The sequence below is a fragment of the Neofelis nebulosa genome, chromosome 11 (genome assembly GCF_028018385.1).
Source record: "Neofelis nebulosa isolate mNeoNeb1 chromosome 11, mNeoNeb1.pri, whole genome shotgun sequence".
NCBI lineage: Eukaryota > Metazoa > Chordata > Mammalia > Carnivora > Felidae > Neofelis > Neofelis nebulosa.
Window position 1 is genome coordinate 56,058,417 of NC_080792.1, and position 18,043 is coordinate 56,076,459.

Genomic DNA, 18,043 nt, shown 5'->3' on the forward strand with positions numbered 1-18,043 from the left:
ACACATACATACTCATATGGATAGACCCACATGTACATAGATATGTGTATACACACATATGTATATGTATAGACACCACATATATATAAACACAAACACTCGTACATGAATAAGTATGCTTAATACACATACATACTCATATGGATAGACCCACATGTACATAGATATGTGTATACACACATGTAACATACACGTATAGACACATTCCTTACACGTAAGTATAGACACACAGTCAAACACACATACATGCTCTATACAGACATACGTACTCCAACACACAGGTACAGATGCACATATGTATGTGCACACATAATATATACACACTCATGCACACGTATGTGTAGACACACACTCATGCACACACATGTGCGCACACACACACACACAATGTTGCCTAGCCTTCCTTGCACTGCTCGCGAGATGAACTGGTGTTAAAGACTCCCTGTTCCTTCTCCCTCCAGCACATATCACACACAGTCATCCACTGTGTGGATGAGAAGCGACTTGACTCAACATAGATGTATTTCCCTTGGGGCACCTGGTCTCGTGACTTTCATCCAGGGGCTCCTAGGTGTAGCCGTCGTTCACATTTTCAGCATATGCTTCCCAGCATGGTCTCTCCCTCCACGTTAGTGGGCACAGGAGTCTCGGGTCGGACCTCACTCTGCTCCTCCGGAGGGAAAGGCCCATATCTATGACTGACTTCAGAGAAAACCAAGTGGGAGCGAACTAATCAATATTTGTAATCTGTGCCTCAAAATTGGGGAAAATCCATCAAGCCTTCCTGGTGTGATACAACCCAATGGAACACAAATCTAGTTTTACTTAGATTGACATCTCAGAGGATGGAGTCTGGAAGGTTACCAGTGCTTAACAAATGATAGCAACTGTCATCATAAAAAAATAACACTCACTATTATTACTTACAAAGAATCCAGTTTCCCTTGTTTGGTTTCTGATATCTGAATTCTGGGGTTGTCTAGTGTCTAGATATGAAGTTCTTCTGTGATTTTAAGTTCAGTTACAAGCACAAATTGCATTTTAAGAGGCTTGAGGCCCTGGAGAATTATGAAACGGTAAATGGGTCCCAACTTTCAGTGTTTTCTGTTGATGTAAGTAAGTGAAATGGGTATAGGAGTTGAAAGTGGGATACAGAAATTAAAAAAAAAAAAACCCACCCTCTACAAACTCTGAACCTCTCATATATGTGAGACCCAGGGATACTTGTTACCAGGGGAAAAGCGAACAAGGCTCCCTCTCCCCCACTTACACCCACGTTCCCTGACTGAGTTCCTCCACCTTCAATCAAACTCCACTCAGGTCTTCCAAGCACAAAAATTTAACTTTTGAAAAGACTAAGACACTGCGGCTTCACCTGTACCTTTCACGCAAAAGGGAGAAAAGGAAAAGAAAAGGAGAATAAAGATTCAGAATGCTGGGTTTTATATCAAACTAGAAAAATTTGCTTTCTGGTGTCTCCGTGGAAACCCCCCCCCCCGAACCCCCCCAGGGATTTCAAATCCAAGGGCCACCGGGTTGGCTCTCAAATTGAATCCCAAGGCAGTGGGGCTCCAGAGTCATTTTGCTCAGACATCAGAGAGGGAAGGCAGTGGGAGGCTGTAATAGGAAACCAGGCTAGAAAAAGTGTTAAACACAGAAGAGACAGAGAAGCCAACGGAGCCAGAGCTTCACAGATCCTCATCCCACAAAGAGTAGAAGGCAGGTAGAGGGAAACAGGTGGGGAGGACGGAAGTCTTGGCAGCTGCCTCCAGGCAGCTGTGAGAGCTATGATTTAAGCACATATTTCCACAGAGAACTGAAACACATCTGGAACCCACCACTTAATTTCTCCCAACGCTAAACAGATGCTTACTTTTTAGATGCTACACAGTATTTGCTTGAATATATTCTAAAACTAACATTTTCTAAACACAACAAGTGCAACTTGGTTTTTTTTTTCACAATGGCCAACACGGTTCTAACAGAGTATTAGTGCTGGAAAGGACCAAAGACACGAGCTCTTCCAGCCCTCATTTTGGGAAAGAGGAAACTGAGTGCCAGACAGGTAAGCAACTTATCGATTGGACACAAATAGTCTGCAACTGAGCGGGAAGTAGGACCTGGATGGAGATTTTCACTTTAAATATTTTAACCTCGTAAAAACTTAAATGTCCCGTGGCATTGCAGGAGCTGTTAAGAAAGTGTGCAAACTAAAAGCATTTCCCAGGGAATCTCCGAGGGACATGAGCTTGAGCAGCACTGACGCTGGGATTTCAGCAGGGCCAGTGAAGACTTCGCTGGGGAAGTTGCTGGCATCTCCCAGGAATGCGGAGCCCCTGCAGACACCCTGGCTGGGAGAGAGAGCAGCAGAGAGGAAGGTGCAGACACCATAAGGTAACGAAGAACGCCATGACAATGAGCCGCACCTGACATACTCCAGACATAAGCTGGTGAATAGAGAGGGGAGAACCTGAAAGGCTTCTCAGTTCCTGAGATACAGCCAGAGAGAAGGCTCAGGGGAGTAATGCTTTCTGACTGTGTTTTAGTTTATTGTTTCACTCCAGGCAGGATGGCTGACACCAACAGATGACAGAAGCATCGTGGCAAACACATAGCAACAGTTCCGACCACGCCCCTGACGCTGAGCAAGGTGGCCGGCACACATTAGCTCTGCCCGGCTTCCACCAGCCTCACCAGACAAGCTTTCGACTGCCCACCGAATCAGTGAAGCCTGGAGAAGTTTTGAGACTCTTGGCAGAGTTACAGTTTTATCCTGAGTCTACTAACTCGGGAGCCACCTAGAGGGGAGGGGCACTGCTCCGTCCTGACCCATTTTCCCGAATCCCTATCTAAATGGGTCATCCAGAATAGCACAATTCAGAATCAACACGCATTTTCCTTCCTCCTTGTTTTCAGAATATCATCTGGATACAGCCGACCATAGGAGAAAAAGTTTACTTTAAGAAAATTATGTCCCGGGGCGCCTGGGTGGCGCAGTCGGTTAAGCGTCCGACTTCAGCCAGGTCACGATCTCGCGGTCCGTGAGTTCGAGCCCCGCGTCAGGCTCTGGGCTGATGGCTCGGAGCCTGGAGCCTGTTTCCGATTCTGTGTCTCCCTCTCTCTCTGCCCCTCCCCCGTTCATGCTCTGTCTCTCTCTGTCCCAAAAATAAATAAAAACTTTAAAAAAAAAAAAAAGTTGAAAAAAAAAAAAAAAAAAAGAAAATTATGTCCCAAGTAACTCCTTATTTCCTTCATTTCTAACTGTGCTTTTCTCTGAACATTTCAACATTTCTGAAATCAGGATGTGATCGTGTTTTCTCCCCTGAAAAGCTGTTATTCAATGGGTGGGGTAGGGGTGCCTGGGTGGTCCAGTCGGTTAAGTCACTGTCTCTTGATTTCATCTCAGGTCATGATCGCAGGGTTGTGAGATCAAGCCCCGCGCAGGGCTCTGCTCTCTCCCTGTCTCTCGAAATAAACAAACAAACATTTAAATTGGTGGGGTGATCATACAGCAACTGAGAATTCAAAGGGCTGTGTTATTTGTTGTTAGCAATAAATGCCTTGGAAAGTTTCAGATGAACCATTTTAAAGTATGGGGTCCTGGACCATAATTCTTAAATGCTTACCTAACATGTTTCTGACCTTTCCTACATAGGCTTTCTCTCCATAAGGCAACCGGAAATGACAGTACGACGGAAAGTGGTGAAGCTCTGGGGCCTTTATTACCTAGATTCAGTCACTAAGGATCAGCTAGGGCCTACATGTGGCAAACCCAAAGTTCCTCTAGTGGCTCTGCCACAGGACAATGTCACTGCATTTGATACAGGCGTGATCGGAAGGCACTGAATATGTGGTGTAAGGCATACTTTGTTGTCAGTGGTATTGAATTTAAGACTAGCAGATAAGCTAATTTTTCACCAGGGAGACATCAAAGTCTAACTTAGATATTTGGTTCACTTCATAGTTTTACAAAATTACTTCAGCTCTCTTGATCTTCTTTTCCCCATCTGTTACGTGGAATTAATAGCTACTGTAAAGATTGTTGCCTGCTAATAAAACATTATTCCAAACCTCTTGGTGAAATAAAATGAAGAACAAAAAGTAGAAAGATGGTGGCACGTAATAGATGTTCAATAAATGTTAGCTGCCTTCCCCGAGTAATCTTTTATGCTTCTTCCTAACACAAAGAGGAAAATCTCACCACCCAAATCGACAAACATCTGAAAATATTCTGCAAGCATCAATGGTGAGACACCCCCGAAATACCAAAGTCTTTCAATTTGCTTCGAAATCTGTCAAGCGAAAATCTGTAGCAAATCCACACAAAAGGTATACAGCTTCAAAGACAAGGCTGACTTGAATGAAAAAAAAAAAAATGAATGTAACACTAAGTCCACCATGAGACGATGACTCAGAAAATTGGACTCCAGGCCCGTGTGACTTACTGTACCAGTCAATGGTTGCCTTGTGTGGGGAAGGGTGAGATTTCCCCAAATTAATAGAATGATCCTTTCATGCCTTCAGGAATTGTGTGTAACTTTTCAAGAAAGAAGACTCACGAACGGAAATTTGAACGAGGAAAATAAATACATATGCTAGATGCAGCGGTTACATTTTAGCTTTTATTCTTTTCCGGTGCTGGCAATTTCTCCCGATTGGAGTCTGCAACTGTCATTTACGGAGAGTAGACTCTGCCAGTTAGTTGTGGTGAAAGTATCTCTACTACTTGTCCCCGCTACTCAAACCACACAGAAAGATCTCGAACCAAGATCCTTGAAACAAGGGATTGCACACATAGATTTATTTTAATTATAAATGATTCTGCTGTACACTCTCTTCTGACTGTGTTCATCCATAGATTTCCTCGAAGGGAACCTCAAAATTCTACCATGCTAACTCTTCTCTGTTAAGGACCCAGATCCATTTTCCGTTTGGTTTTTGCTCTGCTCGGTACTAGGGAGTTGGTCAGGAGGGTCTACCCCTATGAACCGCATCATTCAGGCCGCCTGACCCACTTACTTGGGTTGGCTTTTGCCATCGGGAGGGAAGAAGCGGAGGAAAGAGAGATGGGGGTATTTTCCCCAGGCTTCCTCTCTATTTCAGTGGCTGCCAGTGGCTGAGTCTGTCCCCAGTACAATTATCGTTAGATGGTCTCCCTCTTACAATTTCAGCTCCCAGTGGGCTCTGTTCACACTTTCCTTTCCTTACCATTTCAGCCGAGGGGTGGTAATGGCTTCCCACTATTCTGGTCCTGGTGACTCAACGTCCCTTGTTGGTTTCTGTAAAATTCCTTGCTTAACAGTCTCTAAAACTCACAGCTGGCTGTGCCTCCTGCTTCCCTGTGATGCTCCTGGTTGATACGCCCACAAATCAAGCTAACGGACACCAAAATTTGTTCCTTCCACTCAATAATTCAGTTAGAGCAACATTCTATATTTTAGCATACGCCCTTTTTAAAAAAAAAGATTCATTTATTTGGCCAAGCCACACTAGACAGAGAAGCTAAAAGATTGAGGGATCATATGGTATAGGCAAGTAGTCTAAATATTTTAAAAATATCAGTGAATTTTATTGCATTATGTTTTTCTGCGTGTGGTGCCATGGCACTCTTTAAGATAAACAGGGTTCTGTGTATGGTAATTTAACTTATTTCCAAAGATAATTATTTGGCAGCTTGGCTATTCAGTGTGTTCAATGTGCTCCATGAAGCCTGACAACAGGACACATTTATAGGCAGGTGTTGGAAAAACAGAGCTGATATTCGAACTTTTGGTGTCACAGGTCGTTTTGGACATCATTTCTTCATCTGTTCAGAACCCTCACAATTATTTTGTCCTTTACCTGCACGAGAAGCAGAAGTAAGACCTTAACTCATCAAAATATCCTCAAGTAAATATGAATGAATTACATATTTTGGCTTAGAACACTTAAAAGTTCATTAAAATAGGTTTCGATATGTATCTTGGAAATGAAATTTAACCCACGTAAGTCACTATCCCTGTCAGAAATTAATTAGCAAGGAGAATAATTTCATGCAACTTTGAGGAAACAGCGATAATCAGGAAGAAGCAGGGAAGGGTAGAAATTAATTGCGTGACTGTGGGCCTTATAATTGGAAAAAGACTATCCTGGAGAAGGGGCACTGGCGAAGCAGACCCAGACAGCCACAGTCTTCCTTTTTTCCCTTTCTGCGTCTGTTTCCTCACATGACATCCATAGAAATCTCCATATGATGTAAAAGCAGCCAACAAAGATGAAAATAAAAATAGCTACAATTCTCACAGTAATTCCTCCCATATTATGAATGCAAGCCTGTTAGAAATACCTGCCCCTGGGGCGCCTGGGTGGCTCAGTCGGTTGGGCGGCCGACTTCAGCTCAGGTCACAATCTCACGGTCCGTGAGTTCGAGCCCCGCGTCGGGCTCTGGGCTGATGGCTCGGAGCCTGGAGCCTGCTTCCGATTCTGTGTCTCCCTCTCTCTCTGCCCCTCCCCCGTTCATGCTCTGTCTCTCTCTGTCTCAAAAATAAATAAAATGTTAAAAAAAAAAATTTAAAAAAGAAATACCTGCCCCTAAGAAATACCATAAGGTCATTCCCATCCTCAACCTGACAAGAGTAAAATGCAGTTCGCACAAAGGAGCACTAACATAACACACGTTGAAACAATATTCAGCTTTACAGAGAATGAACGGAACACATGTTTAAATAAATACAAAGTACCATCTCATACCTACAGAACTAAGAAACACAAATGAAAATAATAAATCTAATGTTGGCAGGAGTTACAAGGATTCATACAGATTCCTGCAAACGAGTGCAATGAACTTGGAGAACAACCACAGTCAACAAGGGTCAAACACTGACCACGACCTGGGACCTAATAACTCCAACTTTAGAATCAGTACCCTAAGATGCACCTAAAAAAGACAAAAAGCTGTATGTGCGAATTGTATGTATGTTTTTAACAAGACTTCAATAGTGTGGGAATGGCCTTTTCCCAGTTATAAGTAAGTTAAGAATGATATGTTGCTATGATCAAATAATTATACATTTGAAATACACAAACTACACACATACTCTGTAACTATACACATTATCTGTAAAGCAGTTTTGAGTCAAAACAGTTGAAGTAAGATAGTAGAACCACTCACTTATTCTATAAGTATTTGTTAAAAGCCTACTACTACTTTCTTACATCCCTGAGATTTAAGTACTCGTCTCACATTCATGTGTCATGAACATTTCCAAGTTAAGCACATTGGCCAAGGTCACACAGGTTTCAGGGGTGAGCAAATGTCAGGAGGCTGTTACTGATACTCAGCTTCCCACAGCAAAGTATTATCTCTGCACTAGAATTAAAGCAATAGGTTCCTATTTCCATAGGCCTTGTGATGGGTTGGAAAAGAATGGATAGCTAAATAAAATCTTGAAACTTGCAAAGTGGAATTCATCAACAAATCTGATGACTTTATTTTTTGAAGAAAATGAAGGGTAGGAAAGTCATTACAAGATGTGCTTCTAGGCACCCAAGTATTTATGGCTTCTTTGTTCAATAAAAAGTTTCTTACTCTGTAGACAAGAAAGTGTATTTAATTTGAGAGATGGGTATTTAAATTCTTTTTAAACGTTTATTTATTTTTGAGACAGAGAGAGACAGAGCGTGAATGGGGGAGGGTCAGAGAGAGGGAGACACAGAATCCGAAACAGGCTCCAGGCTCCGAGCTGTCAGCACAGAGCCCGACGCGGGGCTCGAACTCACGGACCGCGAGATCATGACCTGAGCCGAAGTCAGCCGCCCAACCGACTGAGCCACCCAGGTGCCCCGAGAGATGGGTATTCAAATACTTGTCCTATATTGCACTTAGAGGGATGTAGGCACACTATGTTCCCATAAATAATTAAATGAGTAGACAGGTGATACTAGGGATTTACTATAGGTAAAGACATAAAAAGAATATATCCCTATATCCATTGAGGAGAATTCAAAGCTGACTTTATGGTGTCAACTCATTACACACTGTACTCTTATAAATGCTAATGATTCTGGGAAACCATTAAAATCTTCAGCAATCCACATCAGACTTCCTTCCCTGTCAGACCCTCCCAGCCTACCCCACCCATAAAAAAACTTACTGTAAACATACTTGAGTCTCTTGTAAAAGGTTAGTAAGGACGGTGTTTGGTTTATAATAATATTGTTATTTTATCTCTTATTCAAGGTGATCATGACTTGATGGTATAAAATATAGCTATATAGCAAGTAATGTAATATATCTTTTTGGATCATGTGGCCGTAAAAGATACCAAGACACGGAGTTCCATTAGGCACATTTAATTATGTTTAGATGATTCCTTAGCTCTGTGTAGTCTCATCCAAAGTCGTTATAAAAAGGAACTGTATTTGAACAACGAGAACAAAAACCTTTCTATAGTTTGTATATTCCCCAGTTTCTCTGTGTTTTAATTTCCGATTTCCCAAGTCCTAAATTTTGCCAATGTTTTCTTCCAATGCTTTGGGGAAAAAAAAGTTTCCCAAAATAGGTATATCTCTCCTCAATTCTATACACACTTTGTTTGGTTTGGGGGCTTTTGAGGGGCTGCTGCTGTTCTAAATGAGGATTCCTGCCAGGACAGTCACTCTCTGATGCTTCAAGGACATTAATCAGATTCACAGCTGGTGGCACCGTGAGCAAGATGAAAACACAGAGATCCTTTGATTATTTCAACTTATTTTTGCTAGAATTTTTTTTCTTCCGTCGCTGTTCACTGAAGTAAAATGTGTTTTGTCTTCCTCAGGGTAGGCATCAATTTGAATTAAAAGGAGCAACTTGCAACACCCATTTATTTTCCACGGCGGGGGGGGAAAGGGGGTGGGGACATGGCAGAAAGAAGGCACCAAAGAACAGAGAAGGAAGAGGGCTAACACCAACTGCTCCATTCCTTTGAAGTTGCCTCTCCCACTGTCCCTCCCTTTTCCTTTCCCATTCTTCCTGGGCTTACAAAGCTTGGCCAGGAGGAGACCAGGGCGGGCATCCCTGATGGAGTGACCAGCAGAGCAATTCCCCAAGACCAATGCACTTCTGATTCTGCAGAGTGATGCAGAGCTCAGGGAGTACCAAGGGCCCGCTCCTCCCCTCCCCCATAAAATCTACAGCTGGGCCACCCCATGTCTATTAGAATGGCTAAATCCAAAGTACCCACCATACCAAGGCTGACAAGGATGTGGAGCACCTGACGGCCTCATGCATTGCTGGTGGGGATGCAAAATGGGAGAGCCACTCTGGGAAGTCGGACAGTTCCTTATGAAGTTCTTACCAAATGACCCAGCAATCTTATACTCCTGGGTGTTTGCCCTCAGGGATGAAAAATTTATGTTCACACACACACACACACACACACACACACACACACACACACACACACACAAAGTTGTACACAAACGTTTATAGCAGCTCTATTCATAATCTCCAAAAGCTAGGAACAATTTAAATGTCCTTTAAGGGGAAAATGGATAAACACAGTGTGGTTTGTCCGTACAGTGAAATTGTATGAGTTGTATCCATACAACGAAATAATATTCACTCAGCGATAAACGGGAACAAATAATGAATGCAGGCAACAACTTGCATGGATTTCAAAGGCATTATGCTGAGTAAAAGAAGCCACTCCCGCATGGTTACGTATGATGTCATGTAAATGACTCCATTTATATGACATTCTAGAAAACACAAAAAATACAGTGATGGGGAAAAGATCAGAGGTTGTCAGGGTGATGTGTGGGGGAAGAAAGTGATTTCCAAGGGGCAACACAAGGGAGTTTTTTTTATGGTGGTGGAGTGTTCCATCTCCTGATTGTGGTGTTGGTTACATGAGTCTAAACATACGAAACGGATACAAACCAAAATTCAAATTGGTTGTATGACCATTTAAAATAAATAAATAAATAAATAAATAAATAAATAAATAAATAAAAAGAGCTTTAAAGACAGACACACACACACACACACACACACACACACACACACACAGAATCCCAAGCCTGGAACCAGTAAACAAAAAATCAAACATGAAAACACTGTCCATCCATCATGTTCTCTCTCCTTTACCTTTTCATAAATATTCATGGAATCTATACACTCTGATGCCTTACTTTTCAGACTTAGGGAAAATATCATTTCCTGGGAGGGAGGAAAGGCAGGAAAATATTAGGAAAATAAAATTTCCAATGGCATGGCAATGACTGCCAAAATTTTGGGTGTGTCGTTCTTTTGTAGAACATGTGTGGGAATGTCACCTTTATTCTGACCCCTGAGTATAGGGTAAAAAAAAAAAAAAAAAAGAAACGTCAGGAGGGAAAGAAGAGTGAAATCAAGCAAAAGCTCTCCAAGTATTTCAATATATGGTTTGCAGGAAAGGGAGAACATCACAAAATAGATGTGTGATGTAATCCTTTACAGCCACACCGTTCCCAGAAAAATGAAATAATTGCCAAGTCTCCACTAGGCCACCTGCTGTTGGGAGGGCGCTCCAGATTTCTTTCCTATGAAGGAATACCGAGCTAAGCACGCTCTAGACTTAAACACAAATGCTTTAGACAACGGTGAACTTTCTTAGTGTCTCTCATCTTCGGAAAAATAGGAAACGAGTCGCTCATCAACTATTAGCTCAAAAGTCATGCCGCAGCAAAACTAATTAGAAAAATGATCCCGATCCTTAGCATAGAAGTTAGATTAACCACTAACTGGCCTTTGTGGAAATGGTCCTTAGCCGGTTGGGGGTCCTGGCTGGATGCCTCCAGAAGTCCTTCCCTCAATCTTGCACTATATACTCCGGGATGTCCCGGGGGTGGGTGTCACAAAGGCTACTTTGCACCCTGTAAGTGGCAAACAGGTAACCAGGTTCCTCAGAACAGAGGCAGAGGGGGGGCGCCAGAGGGATGGGGAGGCAAGAGCTCAGAGTGGCCAGCGATGCTACCCGTCCCTGGGAGACCCTCGTTCCACACAGGCTTCATCAACCACAGCTGTAAATCGCCACGGGGAACTCGGGGGGCCTGAAAAGTCACGTCTCTGGGAAGATACAGTGTATGTATATTTTTCTAGCTGTACCCGTTGGCATCTTCTCCTCAATCACATCGCTGCCAAATGTCACGACCACGCAGGTGTCATGAAGGCCAGGGCGCCTCGATGCTAACTGCACTCGAGAATCACCTGGGAGCGTTCAAACACCAACACCTGGGCCCATTCTCCAGAGGTACGGACTTCGTGGGGGGGGGTCGGGGAGCAATACCGTTCGACGTTTCAGCATTGTATAGATATGGCTCCAATGCATCATTGACCCCCACTACACCCTCAACATCTGGTGCCCACTTTTCCCAGTCGGTGCTAATTCTTCAGCAGGGGAGACCTTTTGCTTACTTGCAATGCGCCCAGAGTGAGGGTGTTGGACCGTCCGCGTGCATTCTGTCTGGTCTAGTATCACTATCAAGCAGAGAGGAAAAGGCTTTGTCTCGGGGCCTTACACTGTCACAAAACGTACAAAACGATATAATTTGTGTTTTTCGTAAAAGTTCAGTTCACAGATGACTTTAACATGGGCTATTTAACTTCTAATGATGACATCCTAAATGCTGACCGCGGACTCTGTATCTTTCACCTTCAGACTAGGCAGTAGCTTCATTTTCCTTTACCCAACTTGCCAGGAGGTAGCCTCGAAAGCCAGCCTGTGAATTGCTGATTCCCCTCCTGGTGAACAGAGGCAGCCTCTATCAGTAGTGACATCCTAAATACCAAAAAAAAAAAAAAAAAAAAAAAGATTCTACTGAATCAGAAAATGCCTTTAGACTGCCTTCTTTCTTCTGAAATTAAACAACCAAGACCAAATGTTGGGCTACATGAGGTGAAGACAGAACTATTGTAATTATAATTGGAAAGGTCTAGAAAATAAGTAGAAAATTATCTCTTCTATAAGAATTAATTAAAATCTTGTTAAAACACTAACAGGCAATGTCTTACGATCGCCTATTAAGTGTATGGAATTAATCAATTCACACTAGGCACATTGAGAGCAAGCAGCCTCATTACTAGCTCTCCAAAATGACCCATTTTTGGCTTCTTTACAGTTGAAGAAAAGGACTAGCTTGAACACTAGGAAACATCTTGCGGGCATAAGATTATAACCTTCTCTGTAAGAACGACCTAATTGTTTAAGATCCAATACCCTTAGTTGGAAGAAATTTTTTGTTTCCAAGAGAATCCTTGGAGTTAGAGCATACACCTGAGAGCTCTGTATGTGTGGGAAGAAAGGGACCCACTTCACCTCCTTCAAAATTCTTTTTTTTAAGATTTATTTTATTTTAAGAGAGAGAGAGAGAGAGAGTACAAGTGGGGGAGAGGAGGAGGAGGAGGAGGAGGAGGAGGAGGAGGAGGAGGAGGAGGAGAGAGAGAATCTTAAGCAGGTTCCACACTGAGCATGGAGCCTGATGCTGGGCTCGATCCCATGACCCCAGGATCAAGACGTGAGCCAAATCAAGAGTCAGATGCTCAACCCACTGAGCCACCTGGGCACCCCTTCTTTTAAAGACTTCTATGTGGCTCTGGAAGGGAGACACAGCTTCCTCATGGGGAGCTCCTCCATCACTTGGGCCTCCAGAACAGTTCTTCATCTCTGGCCTTTCCTCACAACCATCCTCTTAGCTTCAAATGCTCCTCTAGCTCATCCCCAAAGACCAACTCAGGTGCCATTTCTTTTGAGAATTTTCCCCAAAATATTTTCTGGCAGAAGCAATCCTCTGGCTTGTTTGGTACTTGTTCGGTCCACTTTCGCAGATAACTGTGTGAACGCTCGTAGGAAGTAGGAGCCTAAAACAGCACTTGCCCCAACACTGAGTGTCTGAACAAATGGAAACTGGAGAAAATGTTTAGGATGCTTTAGAACCCCTGGAAATGTGCTCACTTGAACAATTTGCCAACAAATTTCTTACTTCTTCTTAACCAAGCCCGTAAGGACCATTACAGAATCTATAAACCTCTTGAAATTATATATAAAGTATGTCCCCCCGACCCGCTACCACACAGAGCCTTGAGAATCTTTACAGCTCTTTTTAAGTCTTCAAGGTAACTGTAATCCAAAACTCAATTTGAAAAACATCACTGGGGCGCCTGGGTGGCTCAGTTGGTTGAGCGGCCGACTTCGGCTCAGGTCATGATCTCGCGGTCTGTGAGTTCGAGCCCCGCGTCGGGCTCTGTGCTGACAGCTCGGAGCCTGGAGCCTGTTTCAGATTCTGTGTCTCCCTCTCTCTCTGACCCTCCCCCGTTCATGCTCTGTCTCTCTCTGTCCCAAAAATAAATAAAAACTTTAAAAAAAAAAAAAGAAAAGAAAAACATCACTGCCCTGAATATGTTTTTATATAAACAATAAGGTATGAGAGCTTCCTGCAAAGGATGAAATGAGCCACCTAAGTCAGCCTCCATCCTCTGGGTATTGAAAAAAGAACGATTCTCTATTCTGATTGCTCCAGACAACAACATGCCTGAAGGGGAGACTGAGCCATGGGACTCTTAGAATATGGTAGCATTTGAACGAGAGGGTGATCAGAGATCACCTCGTCCAGTGGCTCTCAAACTGCGGAATGCACAGAATCATGAGGACAGCATGTCAGGACCCCGACTGCCGGGTCCCGCTCCTACAGCTTAGGCTTCAGTAGGTCCGGGATGGGGCCTAGGAACATATTCCGAAGCGATTCTAGGTGACGTTGATGGTGCTGATCCACGGACCACACTTTGAGAATCACCGCTCTAATATTATTTCCTCATGTGATAAGTGAGTAGACTGAGACCTTCAGCAGCTGGGTGTGGCCTACCCAAAGCAACATAGCTAAGTCAGAGCCCTGGGTTCTAACCACACTCTATGAGCAGCAGGGTCCTCAAAAGGGAGTCACATTTGAGTCTCCGAACCTTGTAGGTGACCACAACAGACTCAAAAATGTATCTCAGTTAGAGACATTCAAACTACTTAGCAATACGTTTTACCTGAAACCACTGAGGATATGAAGAGAAAGGAATCTCTCTGTTCATTCCAAGACAAGAGTTGAGAAAGAGGACCTTTTTCCCTTCATCAAAATGATGAATCTCTTATGGCCGTTTTATTGTTGTGCCTAAAATGTTCTTTTGAAGCAAAAACATTATGTCATCCTTCTGACAATGCAATAACAAGATTCCTGTCAGGGGGTCATGTCCGTGGTGTTCTAATAATGTCATATTCTTTCATAAATATTTTGGTAAGTTTTTAAAAGTTCTCTTTACAGAGTATATTTTCCAGCATTTTGAAATCTCTCTCCCAGCTAGCTCCACAACAAAGCAAGACCCTAGGTAAAAGCACACTCTACAAGATTTGGTTTCAACCAAAACTTTTCATACTCTTGCCTTGCCCCATCCCAGACTATTCCGGTCTCTAGCTTCAGGCTCATATTTGTTTCTGACCTTCCCTCCAATGGCATCAGACCCTCCCCAAGCCCCATCGGGTTTTCACATGTTGGTCTTCCCTGCTTCTCAGATCTCCGACCTATATTCTGGACTTGTCTCAGAACCCTCTTTCTGACTCGGAGCACAAAAAACCATCCCCCTGTAATATGACTTGGTTCAGGACCCTCCCTTAGAAATGGCCGCCATTTTCCTACTTCATCCTGACGACAGCCCTTTCACGTCACATGTCAGAGTGACCAAATGGTTTCCAGAATGTTATGGGAAAAGTGAGCGCAACGCATGTCATAGATGACATGGGCTTTATCCAACATCACATTGCATTAAACGACTTAAAAGCATTTATAAAGACATCCCAGAATGTGTGTGTGTGTGTGTTTTTTTACTCTTTCAGTATCGTGGACATAAGTTTTTACCGTTTCTTTAATGAAACATTGCCGTTATTAATTATGCATTAAACGACACATTTCATATTAAATAGAAATACATAATACCGAACCCCATAGAAACCCCATTACATTTCTTCCAACAATCACCACCATAATTGGCTGTCTAATGTAGTGTAGTCAAAATAGAGGAAGGCCGTGCAGCTGCTACCTATGAGCCTCATTTGAAGATCGGACAGACTAAAGCCATATACCTAGGAAGGAGATGCGTCCTTCCCTGTCACTTGTACATGGTTTTGCTCGGGGTGTTTTGCTCGTAGACACCCCCTAACTGGATGTGGGGCTTCATTTTCTGACTTGGCATGAACACCACCCCAGACCAGCGGAATAGCAGCACCTTACCACCGATATCATATCGGCATCGTAAACATTTCTTTGAGGGCCTTCTGTGCGCCAGATCCTATACGTGCATTCTTTCTAATTTTCGCAACAGTTCTCCCCAGGGCTTCACACGTGGGATATGAAAGAGCTGAGATCTGAAACTAGGTCTCAGACGAATTCGTCCAGCAGTTCTCACAGTGAGGTCCAGGAACCCCTTGAGATTCCTCAACCCCCTTTCATGGGTCAGCAAGGTCAAAGAATTATCTGGAAAGGCTACTGAAAGGCTCCCTCTGCTTCCAACAATATTTTGGCATAGAGCTGGATTTTCTGACTATCTTCCAACCAAAACAACATATGGCCACAAACTGAAAGCAGACACAGATGAGAATGTCTTCAATTCCATCAGACATTAAGGAGGTTTGAAAAAAAATGTAAAGCAATGGTATGCTTCTCACTAAATTTTTTTTCTTTTGGAAAATATGGGGGTTTTTTTTCATTAAAAAATACGTCCCTTATGTTAATATATAATGTGTTGACTAATGCTGTTATTAAAAATTTTTTTTTAATGTTTATTCATTTTTGAGAGAGGGAAACATAGCATGAACAGGGGAGGGGCAGACTGAGAGGGAGGCACAGGATGCGAAACAGGCTCCAGGCTCTGAGCTGTCAGCACAGAGCCAGACGCGGGGCTCAAACCCACAAACCGCGAGATCATGACCTGACCCCAAGTCAGACGCCCAACTGACAGCCACCCAGGCACCACTACTAATGTTATTTTTAAATGGATTAACACATATGTTTACGTGTTACTGGTTTTGATTTCTCAAATAGTAAATACCAACGGTATAGCTTGTCTCAACAAAAGCTTTTTGCAGATCCTCAATGATTTTTAAGAGCACAAAGGGGTATCGATTTCAAAAAGTTTGAGAACACTGTTCTCAGGTAATACAACTTTCATTCATCGTATCACCTCCATTCCAGAAGAAAAGTTCTCATTGCTGGGGATGGGTAGGTGGAAAAGAAACACCCCTGCTTTTAGAAATCAGAAATCCTATTGCACCCATTATTAATACCATACAGCTGGCACTTAGCTAAATGTACAAGCGAATATGTAATCCTCGGAAACACACTCGTACTCAGTCTCTTCGGTTAAACTGAACGCTTCCTGAGGACATTAATAGTATTAACTCCCTTGGAGTCTAGCTCAGATGGAGTCTTGAACACAAATAATGATTAATCGGCGGCGCCTGGGTGGCTCAGTTAAACGTCGGCCTCTTGCTTTCGGCTCAGGTCACGATGTCATGGGTCGTGAGTTCGAACCCATATCCAGCTCTGCGTGGGCAGTGTGGAGCCTACTTGGGATCCTCTGTCTCTCTGTCTGTCTCTCTGTCTCTCTCTCACCCTCCCCCTTTTGCACTCTTTCTCTCGAAAATAAACAAATAAACTTAAAAAGATAGTGATTAATTGGAAACATAAAGAGGTGGTATCATGAAGGACTTTGTAAGTCTTGTGTCCGTGAGTAATATGGTGCAGAGGAAAAAGCACATACAATGGAGAGACATATTTAGTTCAAATCCAGACACACTTTTGAGAAGCTATTGGATTTCTCTGAGCCTCAGTTTCCTTTTTTTTTTTTATGTTTATTTATTTTTGAGAGAGAGAGAGAGAGAGAGAGAGAGAGAGGCAGAGCGCGAGCAGGGGAGGGGCAAGGAGACACAGAACAAGAAGCAGGCTCCAGGCTCCGAGCTGTCAGCACAGAGCCCGACACGGGGCTTGAACTCACAAACCGCGAGATCATGACCTGAGCCGAAGAAGTCGGATGCTCCACCGACTAGGCCACCCAGGCGCCCCTGAGCCTCAGTTTCCTTATCTCAGTCCTTAATTCACAGGGTGTTAGGAGGAGTAAATGTATCATATGCATACAACATCTGTCATCCAGTAGGCATACAAGAAATACTACTCCAGTTAGAAAATGATGGGTCAGTTCCAGGGCAAAGACTGCGTATCCAAAAGTCCAAACGCTTGAGAGGACGTTTTTCTCAGGCGAATTTCTCAACTCTCTCCATTTCTTGGCTATTGATGTCATCATTAAGTTTGGTCATTTTCCTGTATGTGTCCCTTCAGTCTAGGGTTTATTCCTTTAGAGATACATATATTTTCTGTTCTTGGAACTCACTGGCAATAGATATAAAAACTGGAAATACCCCTCTATGAGAAAAAAAAAAAAAAGACACTGAATACCACACTATGGTGCTATTTTCAATGTTATAAAAAGATTACATTATCAACAGTAGTACAACTCCACTTAGTGGTTGCTGAGTGGAAAATCCGAACCTTCAAGTTGGAAGCAATATAAACATTTAAAAAAAAAAATGTAAGTAGATGATGTTCTGAAAAGTATTAAATAAAAATGTCAACCGAAAATTCAAGCTCCTGTTTAGCAAAACAAAAAGACAAGAAAACAACCAAAAAATGCGATTTCGGGCAGTAACTCTTGAGTTTACTGACTGTGAAGACATCCCAAACTTTCATTTAAGATTCTTGTTTTGTTACACCACAAGACAGTTGAATCTGAATCCATTTACCATAGGCCAAGCAAATGTTTATAATTTAAAACTGCATTTACACACATATATAATGTAATTTTGCCTTTTAAAAATAAGTATAAAAGTAAGAATTTGCAGAAAATGAGGCAATGAGAAAGAATGTTTCTATCTCACTAAGTTACAGGAAGCATCTGAACCCCAAAAGCTTTTTATGAAATATATCACTCTTGTGTTTTGCATACTTATTATAAAGG

At 42.7% G+C, this 18,043-nt stretch overlaps 1 protein-coding gene across 2 annotated transcripts in view; it reads right to left on the minus strand.

Moving 5' to 3' along the window:
- EPB41L3 (erythrocyte membrane protein band 4.1 like 3) overlaps positions 1-18,043 on the minus strand; it is a 235,135-nt gene that overhangs the window by 185,140 nt on the left and 31,952 nt on the right. The window lies entirely within an intron of this gene.